The sequence below is a fragment of the Antennarius striatus genome, chromosome 5, assembly GCF_040054535.1.
Source record: "Antennarius striatus isolate MH-2024 chromosome 5, ASM4005453v1, whole genome shotgun sequence".
NCBI classification, from domain to species: Eukaryota; Metazoa; Chordata; class Actinopteri; order Lophiiformes; family Antennariidae; genus Antennarius; species Antennarius striatus.
The window spans coordinates 7,814,461-7,834,938 of record NC_090780.1 but is presented as its reverse complement, the minus strand read 5'-3'; the positions used below and the strand labels follow the sequence as shown (position 1 = coordinate 7,834,938).

The 20,478-nt window shown below is 38.9% G+C and overlaps 1 protein-coding gene across 1 annotated transcript in view; it reads right to left on the bottom strand.

The window, feature by feature from the left end:
* Positions 1-20,478, bottom strand: part of kif5ab (kinesin family member 5A, b) — a 72,716-nt gene that overhangs the window by 49,217 nt on the left and 3,021 nt on the right. The window lies entirely within an intron of this gene.

Below are 20,478 nucleotides of genomic sequence, written 5' to 3'. Positions count from 1 at the left end.
ATCTACCAAACAATCCAAACAAGCAGTTCTTCGCTTTTTTTGGGTCTCTACTTCTACTTGAGGGGAGTAGAGAAACACTTTGCCATCTCTTTCAGTGCCTGTGCACCAACTAGACCATCAAGAATGAGTGGTTGTTTTTGTCATCATAGGATGGAGCTCAGCGTCAGATCCTGGCTTTAACCTGTGCCACAGGAAGAGCAGACAGATCGGACTAGTTAATGACCAAACACCATATTTCCATGTGACCCCTTTCTGTGCAGCTAAAAAAAAAACGTACTGAAACTCCACTAGGCTAGGTAAAGCTGATGTAAGAAATGAGTTCTGTGTCTCCCTTGCTAAGGACGTATTGGAGGTATGACCATGTCTATGCTCAGATGATTCCATTGTTCAAGGAGGACCTTGATCTGCTCGTCACTATAGAGGGCAACAACCCAATTCATTGGCTACAAAGGTTAAAAAAAACAAAAAAAACCCCATCAAGACAGTTTGGTGAAAACTCTAATACCATCAAGAAAATGCTTGAAAATATCCATAGGTCAACGTTTAACAATGCCACATCAAGCTCAAGTTGGTGTAAGTGTTGAATGGCTTACAGGGAAGGGAAAACCTTGCGGACCCGGTAAAACAATGGTGGACAACTAAGGCTTATGAAATACAATCCTGCACAGACAATATTGGCATGCACAATTTCTACAACTCCATAAAACCATTTATGGTTCCTGAAATCAGCATATGGCCAAACTTTTGAAGGACCAGAATCAGATCTTGTTATGGTGGGCTGAACACTAGGAAGCCTTTCTCAACCAACTATCTTCAGCAGACCTCACTATACTAGAAATGTTGTGTGGTTATACTCCCATCCACCACATAGGTCAGCCTCCAACTTTCATGGAGGTAAAAGGAGATATTTGTGGTCCCCTGGCACGTATGGATTCACTGTTGACGTACAGAAGCAGGGAGGCTACAGCTGGACAAGAACCGTCTATCACTACATCACCAAGACCTGGGAAGACAAGATCATCCTCCAACAATGGAGGGTTGCCACTGTTGTTTCTGTGGCAACACTAGAGGGTTATCACTCCTTACTGCTCCCAAAACGGTCCTCTCCAAGGTCAGGCTGAAAACACTCAGCACACCATGAAATAAATGCTGCATGAATCACAGTGCAGGTTTAGGAAGCATAGTCGAATAGATTTTCAACTTCTGGAAAATGTCAGAAACAACGCTGAAGCCTCTATCAAAAGTATTTGACACTATCAACCTGGGGCAGTAGCTCAGTCCACCAGGTCTTAACTCGTGGAGCAGAGTGTGACTGGCTCAAGACCAGTGCGGACCAAAAATATGGAGTCTGAACTGCTAGCTGGAGAGACGCCACTTCACCTCCTGAGAACTGCTGAGGTGTACCGAACCCCACAAGCTGGTAGTTGTGACTGCTAACCCCTCTACCATATTTATCGTCCACTTTGCATGCTTACAGGCTCTGTGTGTGTATGTGTGTGCTTGTGTGCGTGCGTGCGTGTGTGTGTGTGTGAGTCTGTGTGCTACGGCCTTTATATGTGTAGAATATATATAGGAGTGGAAAAATAATTTCCCGACAAAAAAAACAAACAAACCTGGAGCTCCTGTAGATGTTGCTTTCTCAGTTTGGCTGCCCAGCTAAATTTGTCAACATCCTGTCATGACCTGTTGATAGCACAAGCTACCATTGGAGACCAAGAATCTCCACCTTTCATGTATTCATGTAAAGAGTTGAGACAAAGCTGTATGCTGGCACCTTTGCTCTTCAACATCTTCCCCCTACCAGTCGCTCCACTTCTCCTGAAGAAGCTTGAGGATAGTAATGACATTCAAGTGATTTAGCTTGGATTGAAACTTCTTCAACCTCAGGAAGAGCTCCCACTATGCTGTCTCAAGTGGGGGTACTTGAGCTCCAGTACATGACTGTACTCTAGTGGCTCACTCCCCACAGGATCTTCAGTCTTGTCTTGATTGGCTAGGCTGTCTGTATAGTCTTTTCCTCTATGGCTGTGAAGTCAGTGACTTACAGCTGTAACAAAAAAGTTCCCCAACTGCTTCCACATGAGTTTATCTGGCATGACAGTGTCCCTCATCCAGACGTTCTAGCAAAATCCAGCAGATGTATAGATCCACACTCGCTGAACTGTGCGTCAACTGCACTGACTTGACTCTGATGCTCCAACACAGCTTTCTCACAGAGTGATGTATGGACTGGTACACCAGGAATGGTGGTCAGCAGTACAGGAAATGAGATAAAAGATCAGCTAAAAATTTCATGAGAAAGCCTAACATCAGGCCTGGAGGCTGCTGTGCGAGTTGTGACACCTGATAGAGGTGCTGCCTGGCAGAATCTAACCAGACTGCCAGAGACAGGAACAACAGCCCTGCTGTCAACACACTGTCTTCAAGAAGGGGGAACATAACGTATCTGCTGCTCAGATGACATTCAATCTCAATCTTCCTGAAAAGTCAGAACATTAATTGATTTATGATATACTAACTATGAAATATAATTTGATGTCTTAAAAATTATTTACTTCAACTCTCTAGTCTCTCCTGGTGGAATTATTTAACTGTGTGAATGTCATAGCATAAGTAAAAGCATAACTTCAGTTCAACTGTAATACATTTAAATAGCAGAGGACACACATACGCACACATACACACACACACACACACACACACACACAAACACACACGCACGCACACGCACACACGCACGCACGCACACACACACACACATCTTGATCTATAATTAACTGCAGATAATTGATTGCATTGTTTGTTCAAAACCTAGAGTTGATATTTCATTGTAGAACAATAATGGATTATAAATGCTTTTTATGTAATCTGTATGTTTAATGGAAAGGACATTTATATTGGCCACAACAGTTTTACAGTAGCCCTGAGGGTTGCATAGTGAGTGGGAGCATCACGTTGCATAAGTAGGGCATTAAATCCAAGCAAGCTCATGAGCCTTGTTCTACTAATGTCATCATTCTAGTAGAGAGTAAATTACTTTCTACTGTAAAAAATGATGATGAGTTTTATTTTTATCAATATAAGATAAATGTTCATGATCCAACAGCAAGAAAGAATACAAAAAAATAAGGATTTAAAGCATTAGGACATAACAAATGCAGTAGAGGCTGAGAGTTTCAACGAGTTACCACTCATGGTGCACCATTCTGCATAATATTTAGATTAGTCGAAATACTCTGGCTGATTGTGATTAATGTTACATAATCTACTCTCAAGAAAATCACATTTTAGTCAGCACATGTGAATCCATACAACACAAACGAACGCTCTAAACCACGCTAACGTCTGCAACGGTGATCTCAGATTACATCCTTAATCCCCTTCATCATATACAGTAGGCCCTGTTCCTCCCACACCCTTTTGAACAGCACAGTTAACAAAGAGGACCACAGCCCCATTACACACATATTTATAATGGTCTTGATTAATACGTTCTGCTCTGGGCTTTCATGGATAGCTGCTTTCATGGCTTGAAACACAATCATCAACCTCCTTTTCAGTTTTAAAACACATTCATTATAAGCAAGTTTTTTAAAAGTGGTATTTAATCTTAACAATTTTTTGTCAAGACACTTTTGCTGAGATAACAAATTCACATACTGACATATTGGAGGTGATGGTTAATGATAAATTCCAGATTACACAACTGCCAGTATTTTGATGATCAGTAAGTAGCCTACATGAGCATGAATAATAAGTTTTAACACTGCTTGGCTCTTTTTGATCAGATGATATATTTCCCAGCAGTGTGATTGTCTGCCCCACCCTGACTGTTTTGATAGGTAGGTAGGTAGGTAGGTAGGTAGGTAGGTAGGTAGGTAGGTAGGTAGATAGATAGATAGATAGATAGATAGATAGATAGATAGATAGATAGATAGATAGATAGATAGATAGATAGATAGATAGATAGATAGATAGATAGATAGATAGATAGATAGATAGATAGATAGATAGATAGATAGATAGATAGATAGATAGATAGATAGATAGATAGATAGATAGATAGATAGATAGATAGATAGATAGATAGATAGATAGATAGATAGATAGATAGATACTTTATCAATCCCGGAGGAAATTGTACATTTCCACTGCTCAGGCATTACATAACAAATAAATACTGGATAAACACCAGGAGAAAAAGAAACACTGACATGACATACCACAAGACATACACTACACTAACAGACACATGGACCACTAACAGGACTTATATATTAAACTATAACTAAAATATAAACTGTATAAAATTTAAAATATAACACTTTTCGCCTGTTCCCCCCCACCTTGTGTGTACAGTATATAGTTTGAGTCTCACTTCGTCCTGAGCCAGTTTGTCTTGTCCCGTCTGTCAGACTACCAGATTGCCAAACTCAAAGCCAACTCAGATTTTGTGTCATGGTTCCATGTCCAGTCAGGTTTTGTCTTTGTTTTATACTTTGTTTGGAGTCTATCACAGTTATGTTTTATGTTAATTTGCTCCTTTGCTTTTGCTTTTAGATTTGTCTTTGTACGTTGTATAGTTTCACTCAAGGGCAGTGACGTGTGGTGAGGTTCATGGCTGGTGAGGCACTGATTTCATCAAAATTAGATTTATAAACATATGAACCTACAGTGTAGCTTATTCACCATTTACTTAGCAACAGTGAGTGGGTTACTTTTAAAGTCTCAGAGCAGAATAATTTACACATATAAACTGTAACACACAAATAAGCACATTTGATTAAAAAAAACGTTGTTATGTTGTTACCTACATGTTTGTTTTTGTTACACTGGTAATCCCAGCGATCACCAGCGCCCTTTACCATGAGGCTGGAGAACTGCGTACCTCACTTTGTGCCTTTTACCAGCGGTTTCAGGACCGCTCAACTCAAGAAAGACATTACACAGATACAATTGTTGACAAAAAAACACTGTACATTATATCTTTTTCTTTTCCTTTCACCTCTTCCCTTTAGGGGTCACCACAGCGAATCAATTGCCTCCATCTAACCCTGTCTTCTACTTCCTTTTCTCTCACACCAACTACCGTCATGTCTTCTTTCACTACACCCATAAACCTCCTCTTTGGTCTTCCTCTAGGCCTCCTGCCTGGCAGTTCAAAACTCAGCATCCTTCTACCAATATATTCAGTATCTCTCCTCTGGACATATCCAAACTCTACATTATATACGTTAGCTAAATTATAGAAATTTGGTTCATAAGGCAAACGTGTTTGAACATTTTAATAGCGACATTTTAATAGAGAGATCGCATTACGGTCTCACTGTATAGCTGGGCCAGCACGGGTAGTCGAGCCATTGTGCAATGCATGGTGAGGTTCAGCTGACTGGTGCCTCACCACACGTCTCTTCTCAGTATTTCTGCGTTAAATGTGAAAATTCATTGATTTTAATTAAAAATAACCTAAAATTGGTGACGTTAAATGGAAAATAACTTTATAATACATGTCACTGGATAAATATAACCATTAAAATTATTTCTTCCAATATTTTCTTTCCTGATGACAGGTGAGGCCGTGCCTTACCTGCCGCCCCTGACTGCATGTCACTGCTTAAGTCTTTGTTTTACTCATCTCCATCAAGAAACAAGTGGGGTTTTTTTTTAATTCTTCCACTCAGTTTTCTGTTGCTGTATTTTCAAAGAAATGAACCACTACAGCAGGAAATACCCTAATTGTCACTCCCCAGAGCTGTAACTGAAAGCCTGGCACGGTTGGAATATTTCCAGAGCATCCTCTCACTTTAGTTTTAGATGTGCATAAAATAATTTGATTATGAACTAGAGTGGCGAAAATTTGTCAGAATCCAAGCTGCTTCTCCTCCTTTTCTTAATAAGATGAACTGTTAAATGTTGTGTTCAAGTGTTTTTAAATACAGCTGCAGGTACGAGGAAGCTTCCCATCCAAACTAATTAGCGTTGACTCACTTAGCAATGAGCTATTTGTAATGCTACACACATCAAGGACGAGGGGCTGGGGTGAGTTGATGATTCAGTGTGCAGTAGGATGAAAAAATTAGGTGCTTATATAAAGTGGATGGAAAAACAACCCCTCACGTCTGTCTTTTATCTGCTAAACCACCGTTAGTGTGCTAATCTCATTTCGTGCTGTATAAATATGTTAGAATACTTGGCTGTCAGCTCAGCGTACATGTCCATCAAGCCGTCAATCAGGGGAAGCATGTTTTACTGTCAGTATATTTTAATATTAACTGATTCATGGGCTTTCACACTGATGCAAAATACTGGGATGAGGAGCAAATAATCTGTCCAACCAGCAGAATGTGTGTGATTACATGAGAAGATAATATATCCACATGCCCTTTCCAGCCTTTAATCTGCCACCGTGTGCCAATGAATTACAATGAAATTATAATTCATTGGCAATTCAATGAAGCAACTGAAGGCAAGTAACACCCCCCCCCCCCCAAAAAAGGGTGGGGGGCAACAGAGAGACAGAAGGAGGGATAATTAAAAACCGCAATATGCCAGTGTACGAAAACTATGAACATCATTGTGAATGTGTAAGGAAGAGTTTGAATAGAATCGAGACTCTGAGTGAGTAAACAGTGAGGGGAAATGATAGGAGTGGAAAAATAAAAAAACAGACATGCAGAAGAGGTGGGGAACACACACCGAGTCTGTCGCTTGAAGCTGAGAAAATGATTTCACAAGACCCAGAAAAAAAATGGGATAAAGGGTGTTATGGCCACCGGAGCTGTTGAATTTCAATGGGGGTATTTTAGTGCACAGCATTTAAGGCTGGCTGTTGCCTCTTCAATCAGAACATTTGGCATTGACCTCAAAGAATCACAGAGACACATTCAGAGGACAGACAGACTGACATTGTGTTCTGTCTGTATGTGAACAATAACTTAGCCTTAAACAGCTGTAAAACCATGAACACAGAGCTCAATCCTGAGTAAACCAAGCTTGCTGATCAGGATTAGCTTGTGCTAATTATATTGCAAATGTCTAACTAATTATACCTTAAAAGGTATCGCATTGCCTCTCACCTCTATTTTATTTGTTTCCATTTAGACATTTATAAATGTCACACAGGCTCTATTGGACAGTGATCTATTAACTCATTATCGCTTAGCATGTCGGTACCAATACTTACTAATTAGCACTAGACATGGACTTTGCCATCACTTTTGTAGGTATTTATTTATTTATTCTGAAATTAAAGGATTGTCGAGGTTATACACATTTTCATGGAGCACTTGTGTACCTCTTATGGACATCCAGTCCACACAATTACAAAAATCAACCTTGTGATGGCAGTGGACAAAAAAAATACAGCCTTCAATATTAATTGGATACATTCAGTGGGAACTCAAGTGAAGGATTTCATCTCATTTTTCCAATAGTTTTAATATTTCAGTGGTGAATTAACACGATCATCCACTATGTCACTCCATAACTAAACATTATCTAAATGGGTTATCTAACAGCTCAATTACTTTTTGGGTTGATTAAAGGCAATAATTTTGTAGCATTTTAATTTCCTTTGCCAAATAGAACTACGAGGAAGTTTTTTCATTTACTTGTTTGCTGGGCTTAATAGATGCACTAGGTGTGTTGGAGGGAGACAGTGTATATCAACATAACCAAGCTGAACAAAATTCTGTAAAACCAGAAGAATTCCTGAAACAGATATTTTGAAGGTTTGTGTACAAAAAGAAAAACACTCAAAGACATCAAACTACCCAGAATGCTAAATAAGTTTAAGTTTATTTGGCACAATAAAAGATTTTGCACCAAAATTCCCTCTCACATCTCCTACATCTGTCATTGTCTTTGTCAGACATATGGCATTTGACTACAGAGAAATTATTTGTCAGGGACACGTTTCATTTTAAAAATGGAGAGCCGACCAATTTAAATGTCCATTTTTCCTGTGGCATACTGCAACAGCATCCCTAAGATTATGTGCAAGCAGAAAACAACTTCCTCTGTATGTGAATACAAGGTGACTGTACTTAGGAGAGAACAATACTTTCCAATTTGAACAACCACTTGCACATTTAGTTCCCATTCAGAAGGATTTCATTCTTGTCACATCCCTCCTCTCTGTCTAGTGTCATATGAAAGCATCCGTCCCACCAGCAGGAGATGTACGGCTGAACTGGATGAGTTGATAAGAAGATTAAGCATTACATTCCTACCCCTACACGTTGGTGATCTGTCAGGCGGACAGCTGCTCATTGTTTGCTCCGTGTTTCCTATGCAGCAGTTTGGTGTACAATCTCATAAGAGATGGGTAGAGAGGGGGAGAAGGAAACGGAAGCATTTGCCCATCAGATTCTGAATCAGAGTGTGTGTGTGTGTGTGTGTGTGTGTGTGTGTGTGTGTGTGTGCGTGCGTGCGTGCGTGCGTGCATGCGTGTGTGTGTGTGTCTACCAGTCTCTGCATCAGCCTGCCCCAACAAACTCATTAACTCTCCTCCTTCTTCACGCACAAACAAACACACAAACACTGAGACTTACAAGACGATGAACTCAGGCTGCCAGTCTGCACCATTCGTCAAGTTAATCAGGCTTCAAGCCTCAGATAACAGCATCATTAGTGATAACAGAAACCCCAGAAGGACTGAAAAAGCTCCAGTCATGCTGTATTACCAAGTATTACTGTATTTTCTTAATTTACCCCGCTGACAAGCCTAAGCAGAGTGGACTAATAATAATGCCCCGAGGGCAAAGCAGCTTTGTCTCAGATGTACAAGTCAGTGATCAGATACAAGGGTGGTGGAGTTACCTGTAGTTATCTCCAATTTATCTCATAGTTCCTGATTGTTGTTTTACTTAATCATCAAACAAAGTTTATCAATGAACATTGTATTTTCATCTCTCAAATAATAATCTAATTTATTTTCATGAGTCAAGTTGTTTAATAAGGAACACACTGAACTGGAGCAATTAGTCCCCGATCAAAGTGGAATATTCTGCATAATTTATCAGGATGAATGAAGGAAGCAGGAGAGCAGCTGAGAACAGCGGGTAAAAGGAAAAAGGACGAGGCTTCATCCCCTGAGTTTCAGACAAGAAAATAGGAGAAGCGTAAAACTCTCAACAGACAAAAAAAGAACAAAACAGAAAAAAGATTTGGAGCCCCATCACTTTGAGAGGACAGAGAAGAAGTGATCATGATTATCGTGACAGGAGAACATAAGTGGAGTGTAGGCGGCCATTAAATGTCTATTCTTTTTAATCTTTTTGCTTTACTTCGTTATTATTTAAGCCGTTTTCTTCATTTCATCCACTTTTGTTCATTTGAAGTTGAGTTTCTCGCCACATAACCAACGGAAGCCAAAACTCAATCTGTTTCTGTTTTTCTTTTCTGTATTTCCCTTCTCCTGAGGGAAATATCTTGCTCTTCAGTTGCTTAATACTCCTCCTCTATGTAGTCCACCTAGATACAAAGCTTAAAAGAAAATGCTTTCTACTGCTGAGGACAACATTATGAGAAAACTGAAGTAAAACAAAATAGTTGTTTGAACAGCACAGCACAAAATTTCAATTTGAGCGGAGCTACACATTCAGGAGATAATCTCTGCAGGTTCAACAATTACACCCGATTGTGCAATTATACATAAAGGGTTAGCAATAACGCTGCTTTAAAGGAAGTTGAAAATGGGAAATTTGCTTTTTCTTTCTGTTGCTAAGAATAAAAGATGAGACTCATCCCACCAACCAGCAGCTACTTAGCAACAATGACTAAGAATGCTAAACTTGTCTAAATACACCATATCTAATCTACTCTTCTGTGATTAATCGTGCAGTATAAAGAAAGTGTAAAAAACAACAACAAAAAGACAGCTTGTTTGTGTGACACTACCATAAAATGTGACTTCATGAATCTTAGTCACCACGAGGTTTCCAGGCAACTGAAGAGAAACAAAACGCTAATGATCAAGTTTTAGAGGTGCTAACCACCTTGGTGTCAATGCACAGCAAGGTGGTTCAGGGTTCGCGTCCCGCTCTGTGTGGAGTTTGCATGTTCTCCCTGTCTCTGCATGGGTTCTCTCCAGGTCCTCCGGCTTCCTACCACCTCCAAAAACATGCGCTTCAGGTTAATTGATGAAACAAAATTTCCTGTAGGTGTGAGTGCGCGTATGTGTGCATGGTTGTCTGTTTATGTGTGGCTCCGCAGCGTACTGGCATCATGCCCGGAGTGTACCCTGCCTCACACACCCAGTCAGCTTGGAAAGACTCCAGCACCCTGCAACCTCCAACAGCGGAAGAAGCAGGCATTTTACAATGAATGAATGAATTATTAATAGCAATATGAGCATTTAATGTTAAAGATCAAGTGATGAGTTCAAAAGTATCTACCGAGCCACGTAGAGGCAACATATTTTTCTCAAAAAAATTCTGATAATTTTCCAATTAATTATTTTGGCAAAGCTCTTGTACATTTGATTTCAATTTTTAAAAAGGCAGTAAAATTTCAGAACTGCTTCCTGTTTGCTTAAACTGCAAAACTACGTATTTTGGCCTTAAGACTGAAACTTCTCTGCTTGAAGAGAGCTCAAAATGACATGTTGTGAGAATAAGAGATGCAGACAACGGGAGAATGACAAAAGCCTTGACTGGATGAGGTTGGTGCCTTAAAGCTACTGTACGACATACATCAGGGAGTTCATGTCGTTTGAAAGCTTTCACTTGTCTGTCTGTTGTGGCAAGGCTGCTCAATTATGTCTGAGGGTTAGGATGGATGTTTTTGTTTTGTGTGGAGAGGGAGGGTACAGACTGAGGAACAAACCAATCAGTGTTGGTGGTGATCACGATCATTGCAAGACTGCAGGCAGTGTTCATTTTTATCCACCCTCTCAAGGTGTTCAAGTGGGTCTGAGAGGACTGTAATTTCATCTGTGCTGTATGTCGTGCATATATGGTAATTTTGACAATAAATTTTACTATGACGATGAGAAGGATAAAGAGAAGAGAAGAGAAGAGAAGAGAAGAGAAGAGAAGAGAAGAGAAGAGAAGAGAAGAGAAGAGAAGAGAAGAGAAGAGAAGAGAAGAGAAGAGAAGAGAAGAGAAGCTGTGAGAGTGCACTATGGTCCCATGAAGGGGAGCTCCATTACAATTTTTTTTAGAAATGAAGGTGTGTCACCGGGAGATTGAAGGGGAGCCAGATTAAGACTTAAGCCTCACAGGGGAACTATGGGCCAAACAAGCCTCCTATAGCAGAGGTTTGAGCGCTGAGTATAGTCTAGTTGGGAAAAGATTAAAAAATATATTAATACAAGCTGACAAATACATGAAATGTCTAAGAAAAACTTAGATCAGCAGCCTCAGCCTGGAGCAATGCGCTTTGCAACTGACCCAGACCCAGAACATGATAGAGCATCGCCATGACCTAGAAGCTGAAAAAAAATATTTTTCATTAAAATATTTTTAAATATTTTCATGAAAGGCATTTTGAACAGCCACAACTTGACAGGCTTTGGGTTTCATAGCTTCTTGGTGAGTACTGATGCTAGATTGGTACAATACGCTGTAACACTGGCTGCTATATACGTACATCAAATGACAACATGCATGAAAAATGACATGAGGACTTTAGTGTGCTGAAATGACTGGACAGAAAATGATGCATTAACACTCATTTTAACTTTCCACAATATTACATGGAGTATGTCATTGTTGGCAAAAGCAGAAATATTAAAAATCATTATAAAGCTAAAGATGGACTCTTATTCACAGAAGTGGACAAGACAACTGTAACATTTTCAGAGTCTTAGCAGAGGATGCGTCACAGCTCCATGCTGATATTCAGACAGCACCTTGCATTGTTTTAGCATCGCCAAATCAATTGAAATTACTGGCAGTACTTGCTTTTAAAGATAAAGGAATATTTCCGTGAGGACACCCTTGTTCTAACAGCACTTCCAGCACACACCAGAGGGAAGATGTATTTGGTCATAAATGCTATCACAGAGAGAAATCAACCTGATCAATTTTACACCATAAGGATGCTGCTCCCACCACAACAGGAAAGAAAAGGAGCAACAACTCTTAAAGACAACAGTCTGGATCTCATATCAAAACTTCTAGTGATATGAATCCTACAGAAGACTATGCAGAGGCTATAAAGCGCTCAGGGCATCTTCATGCCACCAGCATCAGTACCAAAAAAAAAGCTGACATGATAAAATCACTGTTATTTATGATTTTTTAAATTTACTTTTAAAAAATTTAAAATTCTTCCATTGTCAACTTATTGTCAAGCTCATTCCAATCTTTATCTAATTGTGAAGATCTCGTGATTTTATGTACTGACAAAAATTTCTTTATTGCATTATTATATCAATTAATTGTTTTCAGTCTGATAACAAGAATTAACCTGTCTTTAAAGGTATAATTCTAGCAGCGAAGAAGGGTTGCAATTTTTAATGAAGAGCCCTCATTTACAATATGGGACTGTTTAAGAACCTAGGTTTAACTGTCCTCCTTCTGAAACTGAATGCTTCAGGTCAAAGAAATACCAAACGTATGGACTCTACCTGAGCCATTACCTCTCTACCAGCCAACAGCCCCCTGCCTTCAATACAACAGGCACAGTCCAGTAAAAATTAATTAACACACTCCACAGTATCACTCCTGGCAGCAGCTTTGTCTCGGTGTATGCTGTTTGAGTAGGGGAAAATGCCAGGCGCATTTATCATTCAATTCAATGATAAATGTGTCTGGCTTTGTTTTTTTATGAGGCAAGTCAAAACAAAAAAAGGTGGAAGTGCCAACCCGGTCCTGAAAGTGTAAAATATCCTAATCAACGCTCTGGCTTCCAACATTGTAGGGATAAAATGTCCACCAAATCAGAAGAAGATTTATGCTGATGATTTAAATTGCATATGAAGTCATTCAGAAATAGTCCACAAACGTTTGTACTATTGCACCTTTCTAGACGGTGGTGAAGTCATCTTAACAAACAAAGCGCTTAACTCAGCCATTAATCTACTTCCATTAATTCAATCTATATATGAACCTGAGTCAACTGTGTTGATTGAATTTAGGTAAGAGCTCAGATGTCATACGGTATAATACAGGCAGCCATTCATGCAACAATCACGGACGTCTAGCTCTGTTAAACTGTAACAGTTATTCTGTCTGTCCATCTTCACAGTTGTCATTAAATGTAAATGAAAGTTGAGCCTCAATCTTTTGATCCTCTGAGCGACACATGCAGCAGCCCACTGATAATGGCAAGAAACTGCATCGAGCTGTTAATGACTGCATGTTCAAAGAGTAAACCATGACTACAGAATAAAATAGAATTAGACCATAAATGAATATGTTATAGAATGGCTCATTTCTATCAACTTCTGCAGCAGGCAGCTTTAATTTAAGTCTCTGAATGGACAGGAATAGCTGGTAGAAAATGTATAATCAAATAACTCATATTAAGAAGTGTTACAAAATATGCCAAAAATCAACAACACGGATATGGGGATTCTCTGTTATATTAACCATAACTTATTACAGAGCTGTGATCTGAGTTTTGTAATTTGTATAATACAGGACCTACAGAAAAACAAGCAAACGATATCAGGAGTCTGCACAAATCTAATTAATTTTAAACCTTGAAAGATAAAAGAGGTGAATTGAGAGTGAAAATAAATCTTTGCGTTGTGATTGTAGGTGTACCCACTGGTAGCAACCAACCAACAGTTTTCTACAACTTGGAGAAATGTTTTCTTTGCCTGAGCTTGGATCCATACAGAACAAGCTTGAAATGACTTTTAGCCATGTTGATTTGTTATATGTTTACAATCCTTAGAAGTCCCTGAATCAGTCTCTCTAGAACGGTACATTTATTTTTCTTCATATGACCATATTACCATATATAAACTGCCTCCTTTCGTTTGCTCAGTCAAAACAAATTTCACTCACATAGACCAAATACGTACATCATTTCTCAAACTCACTGTCTTTGGTGAAAGAGATATTAAAGTTTTTTGCCCTTAATTTTTGGCACAAACAATGGAAATACCTCAATTTGAATTACTGGATAAAAATACAACAACATACAAGAACCTCAAAGAATAAGGACAGTGTGCTTGAAATCATGGAAATCTCCTGTGAAATTTAGAGAACTCACTGACCTAGTGGTGATGTCAATGTTGTCAAGAGTCAAATCAATAAACTATTTTGTGACTACTGCAATGAAACCGGAGTCCTGGACATATACAGGAACGTGATGCTCCTTTTGTCTCATTGGAATTTTACTCATGCTTATGCAGGTCTGAGGATTTGTATAGATCACCGTTACATAAGATACAAATAACAATAACTTGCTTCCATTAAAGATACAGAAAAATAAAAGATGCAATACGATTCCTGATACATTACTGAAAAGGGGATTATTGATAGCAATACAACTTTTACTACCAGCCTTGATGATTATTAGCATTCCTGAGTCCAGAGGAAAGTGATTGGATGGGCATTGGGTTTTAATATTTGCACACTGCACCCTCACCTCCACAAACTCCCATCACCCTCACCAACCCACTGACACGCATGACTCATTTAAATGCAAGAGTCTACCAGAAACAATCACGCTTGATTATATTTTAACCTTACTATGAAATACATGTTAATAATTAGGAACAGCGAATTATTCTGCAGTAAACTAGGTAAAAGTCTTCATTTTGCAGCCATTAGTCAGGACAAATGTGCTTTTGTTTCCTTTGGGTTATTTTGTCTTTGCAAAAAGTATTTAATATCTCATCTCCTTATGGAAGTCCCATAGTGAATATCAGAGCAGCTGCTTCTGTAAAGTACTGAATTCAGGATCGCTTTATTGGTAAAAATTAGGTTGCAGCTTATTTATGGAGAATGAAAGAGGCATTGTTTGAGTTAATGGGTTATTGATTCAGAAACTTAAAATCTGTGGAATAAAAATTTCACTGAAGCTCTTTTGCTTCAAACCCAATAATATCTTGTGGCTCCAGTAAAAGGGAGCTCCGGTGTCTGAAGACAAAAAAATAAAATTTCACTTTAAAATAGTATTTTGTTTTCTGTTTTTAATGTTTTTGCTTTGCTAACCTCAGCTAGTGGCATACAAACATAGTTGAGACTACGAACGAAAGCAGATTTGCAACAGATTTCTCCAAGCACTTTCATTGTAGGGTTAATGGGCTACACGTTCTCCCTACAAAACATTGACAAGAGAAATAATTTTTGATTCCTAATCAATATTTTTGATACTAATCTTTCTTTTCCCATTTATTTTGCTAACATTCCACTATTCTGTTGTCTTATGAATATGTTAAAGAAAAAACATGAAAATTCTCTTGCATCTTGTGCATTTATTTGTATATTTGGAATGGAGGTTATCCCAAAGCAATGAAAAGCATTCAGGCTGCATTACTAAAACACTGTAATAGATGGATGACTTCTAATTGGCCAACTGTAATTAATTTGTCAGACATTTATAGCTACAACTGCTTGAGGGGTGCATTTGAATACACATGTGTGAACATGTGCACTTGGTTACAATGCACTGCACACAGAGGGCAGACATGAGGAAAGGACAGCATCATGGGCAGGACTGTGGCTAATGAGCAGAGTATGGCCCATTAACGCTCCCCAGAGCAGAAAGCCTTGTATTCACATCCTACTTCTGTCATGAAGGGAAAAAGTGTTAGCAAACTGGCACATGCTTATCTAACCCCAACATGTGTGTGCGGAGAAAAATAAAGGTAATCAGCAGGAACTGAGGGCAAATCACCATGGAATATGGCTGCTGATGAAAGTGGTGTCAATATAGTGCGCCCTCATTCTTTGCAGTAAATGCGTTCCAGAAACCACACGCTATTAATGAATTTTGAGATAGAGCAACAAACTCTTTATCTTATTATATACGGTAATTTAAACGTTTCTGACCCTCCCTATACTGATACAAAACCACTTTCTATCTGTATTACTTTTTCCCACACTCCTATCGACTGTTTAAATCACTTTAGTGTTTCACGTAAGTTCGAGACTCACAGAACCGAGCTCATTTCCAGATGCTGTCAACCAGTAGAATGCGCATATGGTATGACGTGACTGCCTACCACAAATCCACAATGAGTTGGAGTCGCGAGCTTTGATGCACAAACACGCGAGGATGCACTGTAATGTCAATTGTTGTCATATAGAAGAGGAAGAACTGGCAGCCCTCACTTATAGGATTGCATATAGATAAATGGGGTCCTTTTGGTCCCTGATGTAATGATTGATTTTTCCCCCTTTCAAAATATACCAAGATTCATCTTAGGATGTTGTTTTTTCATTTTGTACCTTCTCTCAGCTCTCAGCCAACAGCCATGAAAGTAACATTGCCAAACATATCATCTGATCTACTGATACTTATCCTCCTAAATGATGGGAGCTTCACTGATCTCAACACCATTAAAACTAGCACACATCCTCTGCTGGTCTTAGTGAGACGACAAATTGAGTTAGGCTTAATTGCTCACGTCCTCCCCAAATTGTTGCTGAATCATGGGGAAATAAGCAGCAGGATCATTACACCGTGAAAAAGGGAGCGACAAAGAGAGAAATGGGATTGAGAAGATGAGGTCTGATCCAAAGGGAAAACTGGTTTGATGGGAGAAATGTGCACCTTGCAGACAGAATTAGATAAATGTGCATACATGAAGAGAAGTGGGGAGACCTTTGAGTCCTTTGGTTAGTATGCAGTAAAAGCCCTTGCAAAAACATATGCATCAGGAGACACAGCTCCAATGAAAACATAAATAAAAGAATGCAGGTAGATGACTTTATGCTGCACCCAACAGACACTGTTGGCAGTTTATTCCAACAGCAGCTGTTTCTCCTCCTGTTCTTTATCATGGTGCTCTGTCTAGAAACATAGGAGAGAGAACCAGCTCAAAGGAAAATAGCCAAGGATCCATCAGAATCTAGAAATCCAAAAAATAACAATAGCTTTTGATGAATAAACAGCACATTCTATAGTTACAGGCTGATTTTTTAAAACTGTGGCAGATGAAAACAATCAAATTAATTTTCATTAAGCATAGAACATGCTTTTGGGTGACCATAGAAGACGCTAGTGGAAAGAGAAAAGCCTAAATAAAAATGGTATCACATTCATTGAAAATACTCTGGAAACTGCTTGACAAGATTTTTCTAATCCTTCATTGTTTCTAAAGATGTACCCAAGGCCTATTTTTCAACTCTACATGAAACAGCCTTTTTCAAAAACCTGGAGATTCTGTGGTTAACAAGTAATCAACCAAGAGAATGGCAACCTGGGGAAGGTAATTGAATTACAAATGGTGTGCAGAAAATAGCAAATCAATAGTTTAATGTTTAATGTGCACATTCCAGTTAGACTCAGAGGAGTGATTCCTTATATCGCAACATACAGTAGTTTATCCCCATTGTACTATAACGGGGGGAGAGAGATTCCATTTGGTAGTGTCAATGAGGTCAATGTAAAAGTTAAAGGATTGATAGAATTGGGTCTCAAGTAGCCAACAAAACTACTCTGCACGTGTGCAGTCATACACTCAATCTTTCAGGATGACGGCAGACAACCTGGAAAACAAATTGAAGCAAGAGAACTTTTTTTGTATATGATATGTACACATTATTTCTTGTGAACTTTTGTGGTGGCCATGGTCTTTCATTTATTCATAGAACTGGATCAAAAGCAGGACTCAACATGGTGATCTTTTCATGAGCCAGCAGATTAGAAGAGACAATCTGGCCTCTGTGACAGTGCACTGTTCCAGACAGCAAGACACAGCTGTGTCATTCCACGGCAAACAAGAAGGCTAGACCTTGGGCCCAAACAGACTGACAGAGTGTAGTTATTCAAGTCAGACAGTCACTCAACCTTGAAAGGTTATCATGTTTACCAGGTAAGTAAAGAAATGAGCAGCAAGCTAATGAATTTGTGATTTGCAGCATGTTGGAGAACACATGTGTACAAGATATTGATGATACAGGGATGTACAGCTCAAGGTTTACCTGATATACATTGAGACAGAAGAATCATTCTCAACATTTCACATGGAAATGAATGGTGGATTCTGTTTAAGAACTTCCAGCTTTTCAAAGATAGCAGACGTCTTTTCTTCTATCTCTTGTTGATATCTTTCGCTATCTCTCTCGAATTCATACTTGGATTAACTCTCACTGACTCACTGATTCTCTGCAAAATGACAAGAGGAAGAGGAAAATCGAAGGAGAATGACAATAAAAACTGGGAAGAAACCCTAGAGTGGGTGGCCTCTACTGTGGATGAGTTAAGGAGCGACTTTATTAAGTTCAGCTGTGGCTATGATAAGAAGTTGGAAGAAAAGCTGAAATCTGTACTAGATTGCATGCAAAAAATGAGGGATGACATGGAGAAAATGCAGAAAGACATAGATGAAAAAGAACGAAGAATGGTTGTCCTAGAGCAAAGACAACAAAGAATGGAGGAAATAGAACAAAGCATTCAATAAATGATGTGATCATCACCGGCGTCAAAATTAAGCCGAGAAATTATGCACATGCTGTGGCCAGAGCAGAGGGAACTGAACACAGCACTGACTATGAGACAGTGGAACAACAGGTGATTTCTCAACTGAGGGATCTGGAGATTAATATCGATCTGGACCAGATCGAGACATGTCATCCACTACCATCTGGAGGTAAAAGACCACCTACAGTGCTGATAAAATTCCTAAATCACAAGTAAAAAAATTGTTCTTCTGAAACAAGGCCCTAAACTGAAAGGAAAAGATGTATACATCAATGAGAATCTCACCAAAAAACAAATGCTCATATCGGTAAAAAAACTTGTCAGCTGAAAAAGAATGGGCTGATCAACAACACCTGGATGAAGAAATGCAGGATCTTCATCAAAACAAAGGGGCTGTCTGCGGAGCAGATGAAAACAATGATGATCAAACATGTGGAAGAATTGGAGAAATTCGACCAATAAGGTATGACCAAAACTAATAACTCAACACAGCAAAAAAACAGCCATTTCTGCACTGTCTGAAGAAATGAAAGATCTAATACAGAGAACTGCTGATCAAGATAGTTTGGAGTTGAAAACCGATCATTTTGTGGATTATGCCGTTTGATCAAAACGGAATTTTGGACACTTCAAGTATTACATGGAACAGTTGAAAAACCATTCAACATCATCAATGTCAGAAACATGGACTAATGAACAAAAAAACATGGATTTCCGCTTAGAGGGGTAACATTAAGTTTGAGACTTTAAAGAGCATGTTGATATCTTTTGACATTATAATAGCCTGTATAACTGTTAAAGTGTCCATAACAAACAGGTTAATTCTTGGGTAAACACGGTCTGTCTGCTGAAAGAGGTGAATGTGATCATTATATTCTTGCTGAGAACACTGGCAAGGTCAACTTCTTGTTTTGTCTATCTATGAAGTTGATAAACCTTGTTGTTTGTAGGAAGAATATAAACATGTTTATGCACTAGTCTAGGTTATATCTGGGACAAAGACTAATATCTGGAAGTGGATTTAAGTATGAACGTCTGTCAAAATTCAATGGATGAACTGGATGAAAACATTTAATGTCTGAGTTTGTAGATAATATATTGTAATGAGAGAGGTGTTTGTTGATTCTGGGGGACAGGAATTTCCCAAGCCTATTGGCTTCTACCCGTCAGCCCTTTTTTTTTTTTCGGATGTTGTTGTTGATGTTGTAAATGTGATGAAGGAGTGTAGTCTGTTATATTAACATGTCCGAAAAAAATAAACCAAATAAATAAATAAAATATATAAGAACACTGCTGATGAAATAAGAGTCAGTGTTTAGTACACTGCAGAATCTATCCATCCATCTACTTTCTTGTAAACGAGCATACCGCAATCGTCTCAACTACAGCTTCATATACACCTTTTCAATGGATGTCAATGAGCTGGACGTTTGCGGCAACCCATTGATTGATGCAGCATTCCAGGCCTTCCAGCATACTGCTGGGATTGGCCATTCATTTTTTTAAAATCTCTGCGGTTCTGGATACGCCACCAACTGACTACTGTGAAAAGTGCAAATTAAAGATGAACGGTCACCAAACTGCTCCATCAGTTGAGGTGTAACAGTAAAATCATGGGAAAATTGTGTTTACAACAGAATTGCGTCCTTTCCAAGCCTTCAACCGGGCCCGAGTAATGAGGTATTACTGTACTCATCAATATTTAGTATTTGACATTTGATGCATGCAACAACAAAAAAATGTCAATAAGACTTTGGACACCACTGTGTTGCATCACCTCTTTTCTTAACACCACTCTCCTATAACTATGGGACTGCTACTTCCCAGGACTTAAGAAACAATAATCCAGATGTGCTTCTACAAGTCTGTTTGCTGTAAGTACCCTTAGCCAGAACCAATGAATGTGGGGTATACAAAAAGTATGTC